General features: G+C 39.6%; 2 long non-coding RNA genes across 3 annotated transcripts; one reads left to right on the top strand and one right to left on the bottom strand.

Annotated features, from left to right (window-relative positions):
- Positions 1–362: 362 nt before the first annotated feature.
- LOC145506488 (uncharacterized) lies at positions 363–7,436 on the top strand. 2 transcript variants are annotated; one of them, XR_014053968.1, is made up of 3 exons: positions 363–556; positions 3,177–3,245; positions 7,073–7,436. It is a non-coding gene; the product is annotated as an uncharacterized LOC145506488 (long non-coding RNA). The 2 variants fall into 2 exon arrangements; XR_014053967.1 differs by having other exon boundaries at positions 365–493.
- A 2,396-nt stretch (positions 7,437–9,832) lies between these two features.
- LOC145506489 (uncharacterized) lies at positions 9,833–14,307 on the bottom strand. The gene is made up of 2 exons (XR_014053969.1): positions 11,661–14,307; positions 9,833–10,287 (listed from the first exon to the last, which is right to left on the bottom strand). It is a non-coding gene; the product is annotated as an uncharacterized LOC145506489 (long non-coding RNA).
- Between the last annotated feature and the right edge of the window lie 798 nt (positions 14,308–15,105).

Genomic DNA, 15,105 nt, shown 5'->3' on the forward strand with positions numbered 1-15,105 from the left:
CAGGAATCTAACCGGGCTCTCCTGTATTGCAGGCGGATTCTTGACCAACTGAGCTACCAGGGAAGCCCCCGGTTTAGTATATGGGAAACACTTAAACAGTACCTGGCATTTGGCAAATGTTCTGTGTTAGCTCTATTTATAGTTTTCAAACAATGTGGACTAATTTCCAGTTAGTGGCTGAGAGGAGGACACAGGATAACTATGAAAGGCCTAGCTTAAAATTAACTAAGTCCCATTATTGTTTTTGGAATTTCAAAGTGTTTCACCTCATCCCCTCTTGACAAAGGGCATTGGTTGGGAATTCAAAACCGAGAGTGAGGGTCGGCCCTGTGCAACCCACGGGAGGGGTTCCGAGGTGAGCTGTCATGCTCTGACGCGCCTCTAGAGGGCAGCAGAGGCCATAACGGCTCCCGGCTCGTTGCAAATGAATTCCCAGTTGAGTCACTCCATAAACAGGGTTGGAGGTTGGCTTTACCACCAAGAGAATAAACAGGTGTGCGATCCGTTACTTAGGAAATGAAGCAAATAAGTAATACCAACGTACATTATCGTTTTGGTAAGAAAACTAAGCTTAGATTTAACTGTTTCTGAAGACTAAATATATCACACCAGTGCCAACGCCTCATCCAAACCATGGTAACATGAAACTCACTAGATCTGGTTCCAGCAGTTTAATTCTTAACAAGCAGCTGAGTGTTGAGAGTGACTCTGATATAATTGCTGCCAGTGCCAGCTCCCATGGGCAGGGAATACCACCCTGTCCCAGCAGACACAGGCACAGCAGCTATCTTTTCTTCTTTGGTGTCTGAACAGGGTACAGGGGTTTTCTACTTCATGTCAACTTTCAGACCTTACGTTTCTATCAGGATTCAAGTGCTCTCCTATAGCTTAGCTGTTACCAAGTGCTGAAATAGACATCTCCTAAAATTTTTTTTCTGGGCTTCTTTGGTACATCAGTGGTGGTGAGCCTGCCTGCCCATGCAGGAGGCTCAGATTCCATCCCTGAGTTGAGAAGATCCCCTGGAGGAGGGAATGGCAACCCACTCCAATATTTTTCCCTGGGAAATCCCATGGATAGGGAAGTCTGGTGGGCTACAGTCCATGGGGTCACAAAAGAGTTGGACATGAGTTAGTGACTAAACAACTACAAAAATTTTTTCAGAGTATTCAAAAATAGATTAAACTACAAACAAATAATTATCAGCAACATGGTTAGCACATTCTCAACATTTCAGATGGGCAGTATGGGTCACTGGTAAGATCATGGAATATGAAAGCAGATAACCTGGGTGTGAATCCCAGCTCCACAACTACTAGCCATGTGGTCTTGAACAAGTTAATCTCTCTGTACCTCAGTTTCCTCTTCTGTAAAATGGGGATAGTGATAGCTCCTGCTTCATAGAGTTGCTGGGAAAATTTAAGGAGTTAATATGTGTAAAACTCTTCAAACAGGCCCTTGTACTTAATAAGCACCATAGAAGTGTTAGCTTTTATTATCTAGGGTCTCAGAATCCTTGGCAAGCATTCAAGCTTTCCCTGCCTTATTTTTGCCTTCTGGATAACCATGGTGCCACAGCAGCAACTAGGATTCAATGCATCCACAGAGCATTACTCTGCATGAGTGAGTGAGGGACAGTCGCTCAGTTGTGTTTGACTCTTTGAGACCCCATGGACTGTAGCCCACCAGGCTCCTCTGTCCATGGGATCCTCCAGGCAAGAATACTGGAGTGGGTAGTCATTCCCTTCTCCAGGGGATCTTCTGACGCAGGGATCGAACCCAGGCCTCCCACATTGCAGGCAGATTCTTCACCATCTGAGCCACCCTGAAAAAAGAAGCGTTCTTCCTTTCACCTAAAACACACAGGAGAAAAACTGGACAATTCCTGCACCTCCTAAGCCTTCCCCATTTAAGGGCCCTTGACCCATCTAGTTCCTTTCAATATAGCCCTGCGTTATCCTCTCTGGACCAGCAAGGCGCCAGCTGATTTTCTGGACACAGGTGGGGTGATCACTTGTTTCTCTCTGGATCACCTGCTCCAGCCCAGCCATTCTAACCTCTTAGGGAGAACACTTGATTGGTCACCCACCACTATACACAGCTTTCCTCCTCTTTTAACCAAGTCGAAAGAGATAGACGTGTATTATACATATTTCCCCATATTAAAAGTATTGTACGTATTTCCCCATATTAAAATGAAACAATAGAGTTCCTTTAGTAAAAATAAAATGAACTACTTTAAAATTAAAAAAAAGAATTCAAAAATGTTTCAGAAAACAGGTATTGTTATACCAAAACCAAAAAAAAAAAATCACTTGAGTGATTTGGAGAGAAAATAAACGTTGTTTAACAAATAGGAGATTAAGAAGATGATGAATATATAGAAAATGGGATCAGCATTTTTAAGCTGACATTTTCTTATGTAAAAACAGGATCTGTGTGAATACGTCTTGTTAAGAAATTGTGGAATCATTTTTTACATAATTCTCTGAGAACTGGGTGGGTTCCAGTGTTTAGAGTGGTTTCAGAGCAGTGTAAACATACCAACTGTCTAATATTCTAATCTGTTCTCTAAGCTTTTCTTAGGCTTGGGGGCTTTGGTATCTGAAGCTTAGTTCAACAAATTATTAATGATTGCTCCTCAGACATACTTTCAGCATTTCTAGAAACCAAATAAAATCAAAATAATTTATGCTCTATAGTCCATTGTGAAAACTGTAGAAAATTTAATAACACCACAGCACACTGTAAAGGTTTTATCTTTCCATTGTGACATAGTGGTTTAAACACATCGCATTTGGAGTCAAACAGCATGGTTTCAAACCCAGCTGTTTCACTTACAACCTTTGAGATCTTGGGCAAGACTCCGTGGTCTCAACAGTCACATGTCTCAAAACGCATGAAAGTGAAAGTCGCTCAGTCGTGTCTGACTCTTTGTGACCCTATGGACTGTAGCCCACCAGGCTCCTCCATCCATGGAATTCTCCAGGCAAGAATACTGGAGTGGGTAGCCATTCCTTTCTCCAGGGATCAAACCCAGGTCTCCTGCATTGCAGGCAGATTTTTTTTGCTGTCTGTGCCACCAGGGAAACCCTCAAAACATACACACACCTTGTTTTACTGTGCTTTGTTTTATTGTACTTCACAGATATTGTTTTTTTTCATTAACAAATTGAAGGTTTGTGACAACCCTTCATCAAGCAAGTCTACTGGCACCATTTCCCACCAGAGTTACTTTTTAATTAAGGTATGTACATTGTCTTTTTCAACATAATGCTGTTGCACACATAAAAGACTACAGAAGAGTGTAAAAATCACTGCAGATGGTGACTGCAGCCATGAACTTAAAAGATGCTTGCTCCTTAGAAGAAAAGTTATGACCAACCTAGACAGCTTATTAAAAAGCAGAGGCATCACTTGTCAACAAAGGTCCGTCTAGTCAAAGCTATGGTTTTTCCAGTCGTCATGTACGGATGTGAGGGTTGGACTATAAAGAAAGCTGAGCACCGAAGAATTGATGCTTTTGAACTGTGATGTTGGAGGAGACTCTTCCCTTGGGCTGCAAGGAGATCCAACCAGTCCATCCTAAAGGAGATCAGTCCTGAATATTCATTGGAAGGACTGATGTTGAAGCTGAAACTCCATACTTTGGCCACCTGATGCGAAGAACTGACTCACTGGAAAAGACCCTGATGCTGGGAAAGATTGAAGGCAGGAGGAGAAGGGGACGACAGAGGATGAGATGGTTGGATGGCATCCCCGACTCGATGGACATGGGTTTGGGTGGACTCCGGGAGTTGGTGATGGACAGGGAGGCCTGGCGTGCTGCAGTCCATGGGGTCACAAAGAGTTAGACATGACTGAGCGACCGAGCTGAACTGAACTGAGAGTGTAAAAATAACTTTTATATGCACTAGGAAACAAAAAAATGTGTGTGACTCACTTCGTTGCTGTATCTGCTCTCTTGCAATGGTCTGAAACTGAACCTGCCACATCTCCGAGGTATGCTTGTACCTGCCTGCAGCAGACGATGCAGGTGCTTCTGACCCATCACCTTCAGTAAGCAGCTGCTGCTCTTCTTTCATGGATTCTCCCTCCATCCCACATTTCTTGCCACTCCTGTTGGTTGTTAACCAATGACTCTGGGGGAAATTGGAAGCCAAGCTCTCCCTTCTAGCCTATGCCCCAGCGTTGCCCCTGAAGGACTTTGGCTTGAGATGCATCCTTACCTGGCTCAACTCCCCTTCCTGATCTGCTTCCCCTGCTCCATACTGGTCTCTTCTGGGGCCAACTCAGGGATAAATCCGTTGCATTTGAACCTCATCTCAGCATCTGCTTCTGGGGGCACAGGACTTATATTTAGCCCTCTTAGAGTTTAGAAAGGATAGAGGAGGATAAACTCCTAAAACAGCGTCTGGCATACAGTAAGTGCTGTCTGAGTTTTAGCGATTGTTCTCGTCTGAGTTGAACCTATAGTAGCAAGGAGAACCGAGGGAGTCATACGAGGACTTCAAACAAACATAAAGCCACAAACACACAGCCTCTTGAGAATTGTTGAGGGAACTGCATAATCCACATGACTGCTTTCATTTGCATCCCTGGTTGCACCCCTGGCCTTAATTACAAGGGAATAAGGGCTTCTGGCTGAGTTGTAATATAAAGAGGCTGCCACCGTGTGCTCCCGTGAGACCCACCACAGGCATTCAATTTACTTAATAAGTATGGATACTGAAGACTTGAACGTTCTCGCTCCCATGTGCTACTTTTTTTCTTTATAAGTGAAAAGTCTTTGGTTCGTCCTTTAACTGGGTTTCATGGAGTAGTTTCAAGGTTGCTTGTTTGAAGGTAAGCAGCAGGAGCCTTAAGAACTTAATTTTAAGAAATTCAAAGAGAAAAGGATGCACTTTGTTCCTTGAGTTTCTTAAACCTATATTTCACATCCTTTCATAGTAAATTGTCTTTTATGGATAAAATATACACAAATCACCTAGGAAAAAAGGCATCTGAAATGACCTTGGGAGGCCAAGTTCTTCTGTTTTTAAATGGCAGACACAGGGTATATTATTAAGATTTCTATATGGTAGCATTTCTAGCACAGCTCAGTAAGAGCATTTACCATTTCTTTATTATTCAGTTCAAATATAAGGGCAAAGAAAGTTACTCATAGGATTTCTTTTTTTTATGGTTTTCATTTATCAGCTCCTAGGGAAAAAAAAAACTGGTATAGGCAAAATCCCAACATGATAAAACCAGAACTAAAGTAATAGTGGTTGGGGGGAAACTCTAAGTGAATTATTATGATCCTAGGTCCTAAAAAAAATTATTCTTCTCTGGTTCTCTCATCTGACCCCACTACAGTCTGGCTTTTGTCCACTTCACAGCACTTGAGCCATTAATGATCTCTTCCAGGACAAATGGAATGTTCGCTCTTCTACCCTTATTCACTTTAATCTATTTGTTGCCTTTGTTCGACTCAACCACTATCTTCCTCCTCCTCCATAAGCCTCTCTTCTCCTAATTTTATCTGATCCTTTAGTATTTTCTTTCTTTTCTATTTTATTATATATTTTAAAAATAAAAATGAAAACGACAATTAGAGGTCGAAGGAAAAAAAGCACCCCCAGCCCAAACACTGTTATTTCATTGGATTCCTCGGGGTTTTTTAAGTTGGTTTTCACATACTATGTATAGGATTTTGTAACCTTTTTCTACAAGATGTTTTATTTTAATTATTTCACATGTTGTCATATAATCTCCATAACCTCCACCCTTAATTCCTTTGAATAATTGCATCTCTTGACTCGCTCCACTCCCCAACAAATCTGCTGATGAGCCAAAAAGTACTTTATGGCCCACATTCTCCTTTTACATTCAAGTCTTCCTTTTGTTCCAATGATATGAATACTATCAAGGAAACAAAACTCCAGTGTCTCACGGAAATATCTGTACCAAAATGCTATTTATTCTGAAAGTTAATCGGGCAATTTAGATCAAAGATGAATTCTTCTGAAGTGCCTAAAATATACCTTTCCTCTAAATAATTCTCAGGATTTTTTCAGAGTTCCCAGAAAAGTGACAGGTAGGCACAGGCACTTAATTAGCAGTTTTCAACAAGATTAGCATTTCCCAAATTCTGCTCCAGATAAAATCAGTGAAATACTAGTAGATGTTCTATATTAAAAAGAGGGAGGAATGGGAGGGATCTCCATTATTTAAAAAAAAAAAAATCTTAAAAAAATTTTAAAGGGTCTTCTTACTGTGAGAATTTTCAGAGCCTTTACTACATTAATCCCAGCACCTGGCACAGTTGGTAGGTGACCAATAAATATTTGCTTAATATGTGAATGTGCTGTGTGAATCTCCAAGAAATAATACTACATGTAACAAGTAAATTGGTAAAAAAAATTTATTTATTTATTTGAGATATTTAAACAACTATTTAAAAGATTGTTTATGGTGGCATTGTTTAGACTAACTAAAAACAACCAACAATCCTAACGTCCATCAACTTAGAGGCTGGCTGGATGAATTATGGTGCAATAAAAGACCATGAAGCCATTATGTATTATAATATAAGTTCATATTTATTGATAATAAAAGATGTCAATGACATGTGAGAAAAAGTAGATTCTAGACCACTATGAAATTTTGTATGCTGTCTAAATAGATAAGTAGATATATACATGTATATAGTAATTATTTTTGGTTGGTGCAATTATATATGATTTTCCCTTTGTAGTTTATATGTTTATTATTGATTATTATTGTTTGTGCAACCAATACATCTATTTAGTCAGAAGAAACAATAGTTATTTCAATATTTAAGCAATAAATAAATATAAGCAGCATTGATTGAATGGAATTACACAGCACTCAGTGGCCATCAGTATAAAACTGCAGAGAGTAAACCAACCTTTTAGAAAACTTTTCCAAGCTGGACACTTTCATCACAAAATTATTTTTAAATAGTCTAGCTTGCTAAAAGCAGCAATAACAAAATTAATGGTAAAACTTATACTGGTAAGTATAATGGTATAACTTATTTATACTGTCTAATACTTCTTTGCATCTCAGTTCTTAGTGTTACTTGAGTATCTAAAGAACAACTCGAACCACAGTGAGCATCTTGGGAGCCAAAGGCAGCATCTGGAGCCAGGACTGGATTGACTCACACTCTGTTAACTGTCGCTGTGACCAGGATCTGTAATGACTTCAGCCTCAATTTCCTGGACACTAGAATAAGGTTTAGGGACCAAATGGCATGTAGCACTCCTTTAGCCAAAACTTAATGGTTTTACCTAAGAGTCTCGTCTTAATTGCAATGAGTTTTTTGGAAAGTAAATGAAATGCAGGGAGTGCTATACAGTGATTTAAGTTATTTTTCTATCCTCTTCACATATGGTAAACATTATAATAAATCATCAAATAAATATATACATATATTTTTATATCAGTTCCATGTGGTGTTATCAAAGGTCTTATAAATTTGTATGTACTTTACCCAGCAATTTTACTTTTAGGATTTATCCTAATGAATTATTCTAGAATATATATAAAGATTTAACTTGATAAAGATGCTCATTTCAACATTATGATGGGGGGAAAAAAAGACATTAACAGTATCCAACAAGGAACTAGTTAAATGGATTGCTGTATATCACAGAAGATCACAATAGTCATTAAATGATGGAGAAAAATATTTGTCATAGAAAGAGATTTACAACATAGTTTTTAGTTGAAAAAAGGTTATAAAATAGCATTTATAATGTGATCCTGTATGTTTGTTGTAAAATATTTATACGTTCATAAACAAAGGTATGGAAAGATCTACAGCAAAAATTTTATCTGGCAATCACTGGGTTTATATGTGTCTTCTAAACTTTATAAAGTTAATACACATTGTTTATGGAACAATACAATCAGTGGACTTAGGGATTTTTTCCACAGTTTGTTCTAAGGACTCTGGATAGCATAAATGACTTATTTTCCAAAAAAAAAGTATGATTCAATAGAACTGTATTAGTAAATCCTTGCTTAAAATGGTAATGTTAAATGGTAAAATCACCAAAGATGCCTAATCACTTTTCCAAAAATAATAAAACTGTAATAAGGACAGAAATGAATTTTTTAATGCCCTTGAAAAATGAGTTTCAACTGCACATGGCCTGATATTTCTTGATCCCCAGTAGTCTGAAAATTAAATGGTGCAGATCATCACCAAGGTCCATGACCAAGAGGAAAATAAAGGAAACCGAGGTGTCATGATTCTGAATACTTATCATTGGGTTATTTGAAGACTCACCATTTTCCACACTAAGGAATAATTCCAAGTAGTCTCTGTAAACTGTAAAGCCCTTCTTAACATTCACACCTCTAAATTTCAGAAAACAGTATGATTTATTTAAAAGGTGATGGGATCCCCAGAAGGCAGACAATTTTTACTTTGCCTAAAATATTCTATCATTCACAGCCTCCATCATTTAAAAAGAAAAGATATTCTAAAATTGAAAAGATCCTAATCTCAGATTTTTTTAAAAGTCCTTTAAGAAAAGTCCCTTTAGCTTTACAAATAAAAGCAGTACCTTATTTATGTTTGTCTCATTTTGCTGGCAAAGCCTTCAGCAGGTACTAGCATTGCTTTTTAAGTCTGTTATCTAGTCAAGAGTTCTCTTTAAAAAAAGAAAACAGGGTAAACACTGTGTATATTTGGCCAACTATTCAGAAGGCTGTTGAGAAACGATTCAGAGGATTTAAGAAAGTCAACTGTTTAACATTATTTAGGAAAGGACAATGTTTTTTTCCTGTTGAATTTCATTTAAATAATGGTAAACTGAAACTAAAATGAACTTAATCATTTTTCTTCCTGTTTCTCAAACATCCTTCATGGGTTGTGTTTACAAGTTTTGTCATATTTGCAGAACACCTCTACTATTATTTAGTTTATATTTTTCCTCTCAACCTCTTTCCTCGGTAGTAATACCTATGAAATCAGAGGTTTGGTGGCTAAGTGTACACTTTTAACCATTCTGCCATTTAAAGGATTTTGCATATTTGTCTCCACAAACACTCACATAGTCTAACTTCCTCATTTCACTGAGGAGCAGTGTGTTAAATAATGTCCTTTTTTACTTACGTGTTCACGGTCTTCCTTGAAGAGGATGGCAGAGTTGTTGATGGATTTGAAAAATAGTAGCAATGCATAGGAGATTCTGTTCATGGTCCGTCAGCTTAATTGTCTGTAAGATACTTGTGTAATTTTACAGATGTTGCAAGTTACCTATCTCTCCTATTACCAATTTCAAATTTTTTTTTTAACGGTTCTTAAATGACTCAACACTCTCTACCTTCTATTATTCACTTATCCAACAAATATTTCTTGGGCACCCACTTTGTGTCTGACACTTCCTGGGCAAAGCAGTGAGTGGGCAAAGCAGACAACATTCCTTACCTTCAGGAGGTGCACACTCTAGCAGACTGTTGTAGCTCTCTAAGGATATGTCACATTTCCTCTTCTAGATTCAAAGTCCCTGCAGGACAAGATCTGGCTCTAATTTAACTCTGACTCCTCCATAGCACACAAGAGAGCCCTTTGCACGGCTATCAGGAAATAATTGAACAACGAAAGTCTCCACAGCCCTTCAGTTTATTTATACTTTGGCCCTAAGAACCACACCAATCATTTTCCCTTTTTTCCACTTAACCTGTCCTTTTTTCAGTTTTTCATTTTCCTGATTTCAATTTATAAAATTCTGAAGATGAGAAAAAACAGAGAGAGAGCTTGTGGTGAAGGAAAACTAGCAAGCGACGCAAGCAAAAAAATGGACATTTCACCTGTTGCATTCAAAGTGCTCTATTTCAGAAATATGTCAGTGAAATAAATGCCCGAATGTTTAAATTTTCATAAAAAGAAGCCTTTAAAATATATTCGAAAAGAAAATTTTTTGACCAGTATATATTTTCCCAAATCATTCAAAAACCTATTGGGGTCTTAAATTTGCTGTATTTAAAAATAGAATTGTATACATTTATTTTTTTATCAAGCAAAGTCATAAATCCTCTCTTCCCAGCTTAAAAAAATACATTGTATTTACCTTAAATTTGCATGATTTAATAAACATTTAATGTTACTAATTGTTCACCCTAAATAGGAAAGAAAACTAAACCAAAGATTTTTTCAAAGTGTTGCCACTGCTCACAGTTGAGATGATGACAGTCACTTCTGCACAGATTCTTCTTCCGGAATTCAATTCACAGTGACTGACTTTTTTCCTCCCAATTTTTTCTTCTCTCTTATTAAAAAAAAAGATAAACCATACTGATATATTCCAATTCTTTGTAAAGATTAAGCCTATAAAAGCGGTAGACTCAGGCTGTAAGGCTTTAACTATCATATGTCATCTCTCTTTTTTGTGGAACTCTTCTGCCTTTACCTAAATCATTGGGGACTTTACAGGTAGCACAAAGCCCTGGAACTCTGGCTCTAGATGAGTTGCTCAAGGTCATGCGGCTTCGGTAACAAAGTCAAGTTCTGTACCCAGCACTGCTCCTCTAGCCACTTACTGACACTGCCTCCCCACAAATATGAAAAGTTGCTAATAGTTCTCAGCAAGACCTCTAAGTATGTAAAACCTCTAAACTCTGTTACCTGTTACCGTCAACACTTTTTTTCAAGTGGGGAAAAAAAGGTAGCAAGACTTTCTAGAGATAAAGAAAAAAGCTGACAAGTCTAGATCAGAACCAACTATGTCGGTAATGGGATTTTTCTTGGGTTTTTGCTGCCTTTTAAAAAAATTTATTCTATTGAATATATATAGTTGATTTCCAGTGTTGTATTAATTTCTGCTGTACAGCAAAGGGATTCAGTTATATATATATATATATATATTCTTTTTCATATCCTTTTCCATTATGGTTTATCATAAGAGATTGAATAGAGTCCCCTGTGTTATACAGTAGGTCCTTGTTGTTTATCCGTTCAATATGTAATAGTTTGCATCTACTAACCCCAAACTCCCAATCTACCCCTTTTAGGGGGGCTGCCTTTTCATTCAATGTTTAGCATCTACTCAGAATCACTATATTGCCTGCATCATGCCTGCAAACCCAGCTTCATCTCCCCGTCCCCACCCCCCACCCCCCCGCCTCTTTTTCTTTCTTTTTCACTCCAGATGCAAGAGAACACGATTGGTAGTTTGAGACTTGATCCATCTGACTCTCAAATAGTTAAGTTATTTTTCTCTGGCTTTCCTTCTGCTCCTTCTTATTCTGGAGAAACTCTGCCTCTAGTAAAATTGCTGCAATGTGACTGAGGAGCTAGTGTTTGGACTGTAAATTACGCATTAGGAAAGCTTTTGCTGCACTCCAGCCTGGAAGCAGAGGTTGATTTCTATTGAGTCCACACCTTTGCTTGCCAATGAGAAATACATGGGTGCCTCTAGCTGTCTGCTTTGTAAACACTCCAAGTCAATACATATGATTCTAGTCACTCAGAAAATGTGTCAGAATTTAACACATAACAAGTATTGATACTACAAATAAATATGATACAGAGTGTCTTCCTTTAAGGACCTTTTAACTTACATGGGGTTATAAACAAAGTTGTTGATTATATATATAAAGTTGTTGATTATATGTCAAGAAGTACAGATAGATAAAGACTTACCTTAGGAAATGGAAATCATTATGGGCAGAAATGTTTGGAGATGGCTCCTCAGAACAGATAGAACTCAAGCTGAGTATGACAGTCAGAGGTAGAGTTTTTAAAGCCAGAAAGAAGAGCTTGTCATTGATGCGATATCCAGTAAGGAGCAACTGAATGTTCTTCGATAGAAAAAGCAATTTTTTTGAGATGATGTGTTTGACAGCAGTAACCAAGGCACACAGAATAGGGAGAGACCATAGGTGAAGCTCATCTATAAATGCACAGCACAGTTAAAGAAACTGGAATAGAGTTTGTTAGGAGCCTTCATTTTCCCCAGGTGGTAGAAATGTCTTATCAGTTTTGCGGGTGGGGTCTTGCGTTTGGGTGGCACCATGATGCTAAGGCAAGATGTGTTTGGCAGGGGGCAGAACCCCAGGTCCTTGGTTCTCTCTCTTTTGAATCCCCTCGAACCTACGGGGTTCTTACTGCATTATTCCACTCCTTCAGGGTGCAGCCTGGGAGGAAACGAAGATGCATGCTCCCTTCACAAACACTCCAACTTCCCCTGGCTTTCTTGCCAGTTCTCCCTCTTACTCCCTGGGCAGAGGCCTTGCTCCCACATCACCACGGATTTGCTATCACTGGAGCGAGCCCTGAGTCTCCTGAGATCCTAGTCTCCTGGAGCCCAAGAGTTTTCTCAGTCCTGCTCTGCAATATCATTTCTTCTCTGAGTCAGCTGCCGACTGAATGGTGGTGGAAGGGATTCAGAAGGAAATGCAAAGCTGTATATGATCTTTGGCTGCCTACTGCTATTGTAGTAATCCAGCAATAAAGCCATCAGCAAGGAGTGGCATAAGAATAGAAATGAAGTGAGATTAAATAAGAAATAGTGGAAAGGAAGAAATAACAAGATCTTGTTTGTGGCATACTCACAGGACGTCAATGAACTTGAGGCACTGAATGGAACTGATGTCAACTGTCAGCAGACAGGTTTTTCCATGGCTCAAATTCCCCTTTCACCTTTCCCTTAGTGCACTATTATCACCAGGTCCTGTTAATTAAAAGTTCTCCAAACCTGTATCCCTTCTTTCCGTTACTGCCCTTGTTCATGCCAGCAACATCTTCCTCTGGGATATCGATTGCATTACACTTCTTATTTCTCTCTCTGTCCTCGCCCTCCTGTAATGTATCCTTGATTCAGCCGTGAATATGACCTTAAGCAACAATTGAATCATTCTTGCCAAACTTCTCTGGCTCCATAGTGCCATACAGGGTATTTAACTCCTAGGCACACAGCTTTATAGAACCTTTCATCATTGGGCCACTCCTGCTGGTCCCGCTTTACCTAAGGTCTCCTTCCTAAGGCTGCAGCTTGGGCCAAGCAGGAAGGCAGTGAGGTGCAGTGGTCCAGGACACGGACTCGTTACACACAGCCTGCTTTGAGTCCTCACCCCGCTGTTCACTTGAACAAGTTATTTATAGTGATCCTTCATCTATACAATGTTGTTAGGAGGATTAGGTGAGACTTTATTTTAAAAGCGCACTTAGTACATAGTCAGAATTGTGCAAGCGTCTGCTAAGTACGACAAAAATACCTCCCCAGGTTATCAAGGTCTCTCCTACCCCAGTGAATTTACACCTTCAGGTTCTTAATCCTATTTGTGGGGCCCCCTCTTTCCCTTGGTCAATTTTTAGTCTTCCTTCTGAAAGTGAAAGTGTTAGTCGATCAGTCGTGTCCGACTCTATGCAACCCCTTGGACTACAGCCCACCAGGCTCCTCTGTCCATGAGATTCTCCAGAGATGAATACTGGAGTGGGTTGCCATTCCCTTCTCCAGGGGTTCTTCCCAACCCAGGGCTCGAACCCAGGCCTCCTGCATTGCAGGCAGATTCTTTACCATCTGAGCCACCAGGGAAGCCCAGTCTTCTAGGAGGAGTTAAAATGTCAGGCCTTCTGTGAAGCCTTTCCACTTCACTTTGTTCATCCCCCCGTGAACACTTTTATTGTATTACAATTTGTTTTAGTTTTCTATGGCTGCTGGGACAAATTATTGCAGTCTGGGTGGCTTGAAACAACAGAAATGTATTCTCGTGTTTCTAAATTGGTGTCCCGGGGCTGAAATCAAGGTCTTCGCCAGACCACAGTCCTTCTGGAGGCTCCAAGGGGAAAATCTGCTCCTTGCCTCTTCCAGCTTCTGCTGGAGGTCCTGCATTCCTGGGTTTATGGCCACATCCCTCCAATCTCTGGGTCAGTCTGTGTCAAATGCCGTCTGGAGATGTGTAAAGACTCTTGTGATGGCATTGAGGGCCCACCTGGACAATCCAGAATAATCGCACAGCTCAAGATCCTCAATTTAACACATCTGCAAGACGCTTTCAAACCACACAAGGTAATATGTACAGGCTCTGGTGGTCGGGGCCTAATATCTTTGGATGCCATTATTCAGCTACTACAGGACTGCTTGCACATGTGTTGGGTCTTTTCACCATGGTACGACAAGGATTTAGCACCAGGTAAGTACATGTAATCAATAAGTGAAATACATGAAATACAGAGGTACGGTGGTGTAGGCTGGGGGCCCAGTGTCCGTGTTCATTGGTATTCCTTCTTTGCTAAGGCTTTATATCCCCAGGCCAGAGCTGTTGCTTTCATGTGCTAATCTGTGGCCGGAAGGATATTTTACTCATAAATTATTCAATAGATCACCTTCTAGGTTAGAGAAGTTAAGTGAACTTACCACTTCTTATTGCTTCTCCTGAGCTATGGTGAGGCAAAGTCCCCAAAAAGCTCCGTTCAAGCTCCATTCTTTTCAAGCTGTGGGGTAGCAGGCAGTGAAAAAGGTGGACGGAGACTCTCCCGGAATGCGAGAATGTGTGGCGGCTGGCTGACAAGCATGAGCTGCATTAAGAGTGCTGTCATCAGTCGGCTGCCCTGGTGAGCTGCCATTCTTTGGCAGTTTATTTTAAACACAGTTTTTTTCATAAGCTAAGCTCCTAAATTAATGGCTATTACTTAACTGACCATCTTTCCATCTTGAGTCATTCGGGTTCGGCTCAGGCATTTTTCTGAAATGAGGCTGTTTCTTTTCCAGCGTTCTTAAATTAGACCCATCTTCACCCTAAGTCTGTTCCGGCCACCACTCACCTGCAAAGACAACTCAGCAGTTAACATGATTGTTTTGCTCAGCTGTTGGAAATCCTTCTCAGTGAAAGAGGAGAAGATGACTTACAATAAAAAGTTAACAAGCAGATTACTTTGCATAAGGAATCCTTAAACGGCACATTGTTTACTGCACATTGTGTAACGGCACATTGTTGTAATTGTTTGTTCATTTCTATGTCAGTCTTTTCATCTTTGTGCTGGTTAGAGCTGCCAGAAATCAGAAAGTTAAACAACTATGTAGAGTCACCAAATTTATCCAAGATTTGCCTATGTAGGTGTATATCTGAAAGCTTCTGAGGTTTAA

Source organism: Giraffa tippelskirchi, chromosome 5 (assembly GCF_054371585.1).
Source record: "Giraffa tippelskirchi isolate mGirTip1 chromosome 5, T2T-mGirTip1v1.2.pri, whole genome shotgun sequence".
NCBI classification, from domain to species: Eukaryota; Metazoa; Chordata; class Mammalia; order Artiodactyla; family Giraffidae; genus Giraffa; species Giraffa tippelskirchi.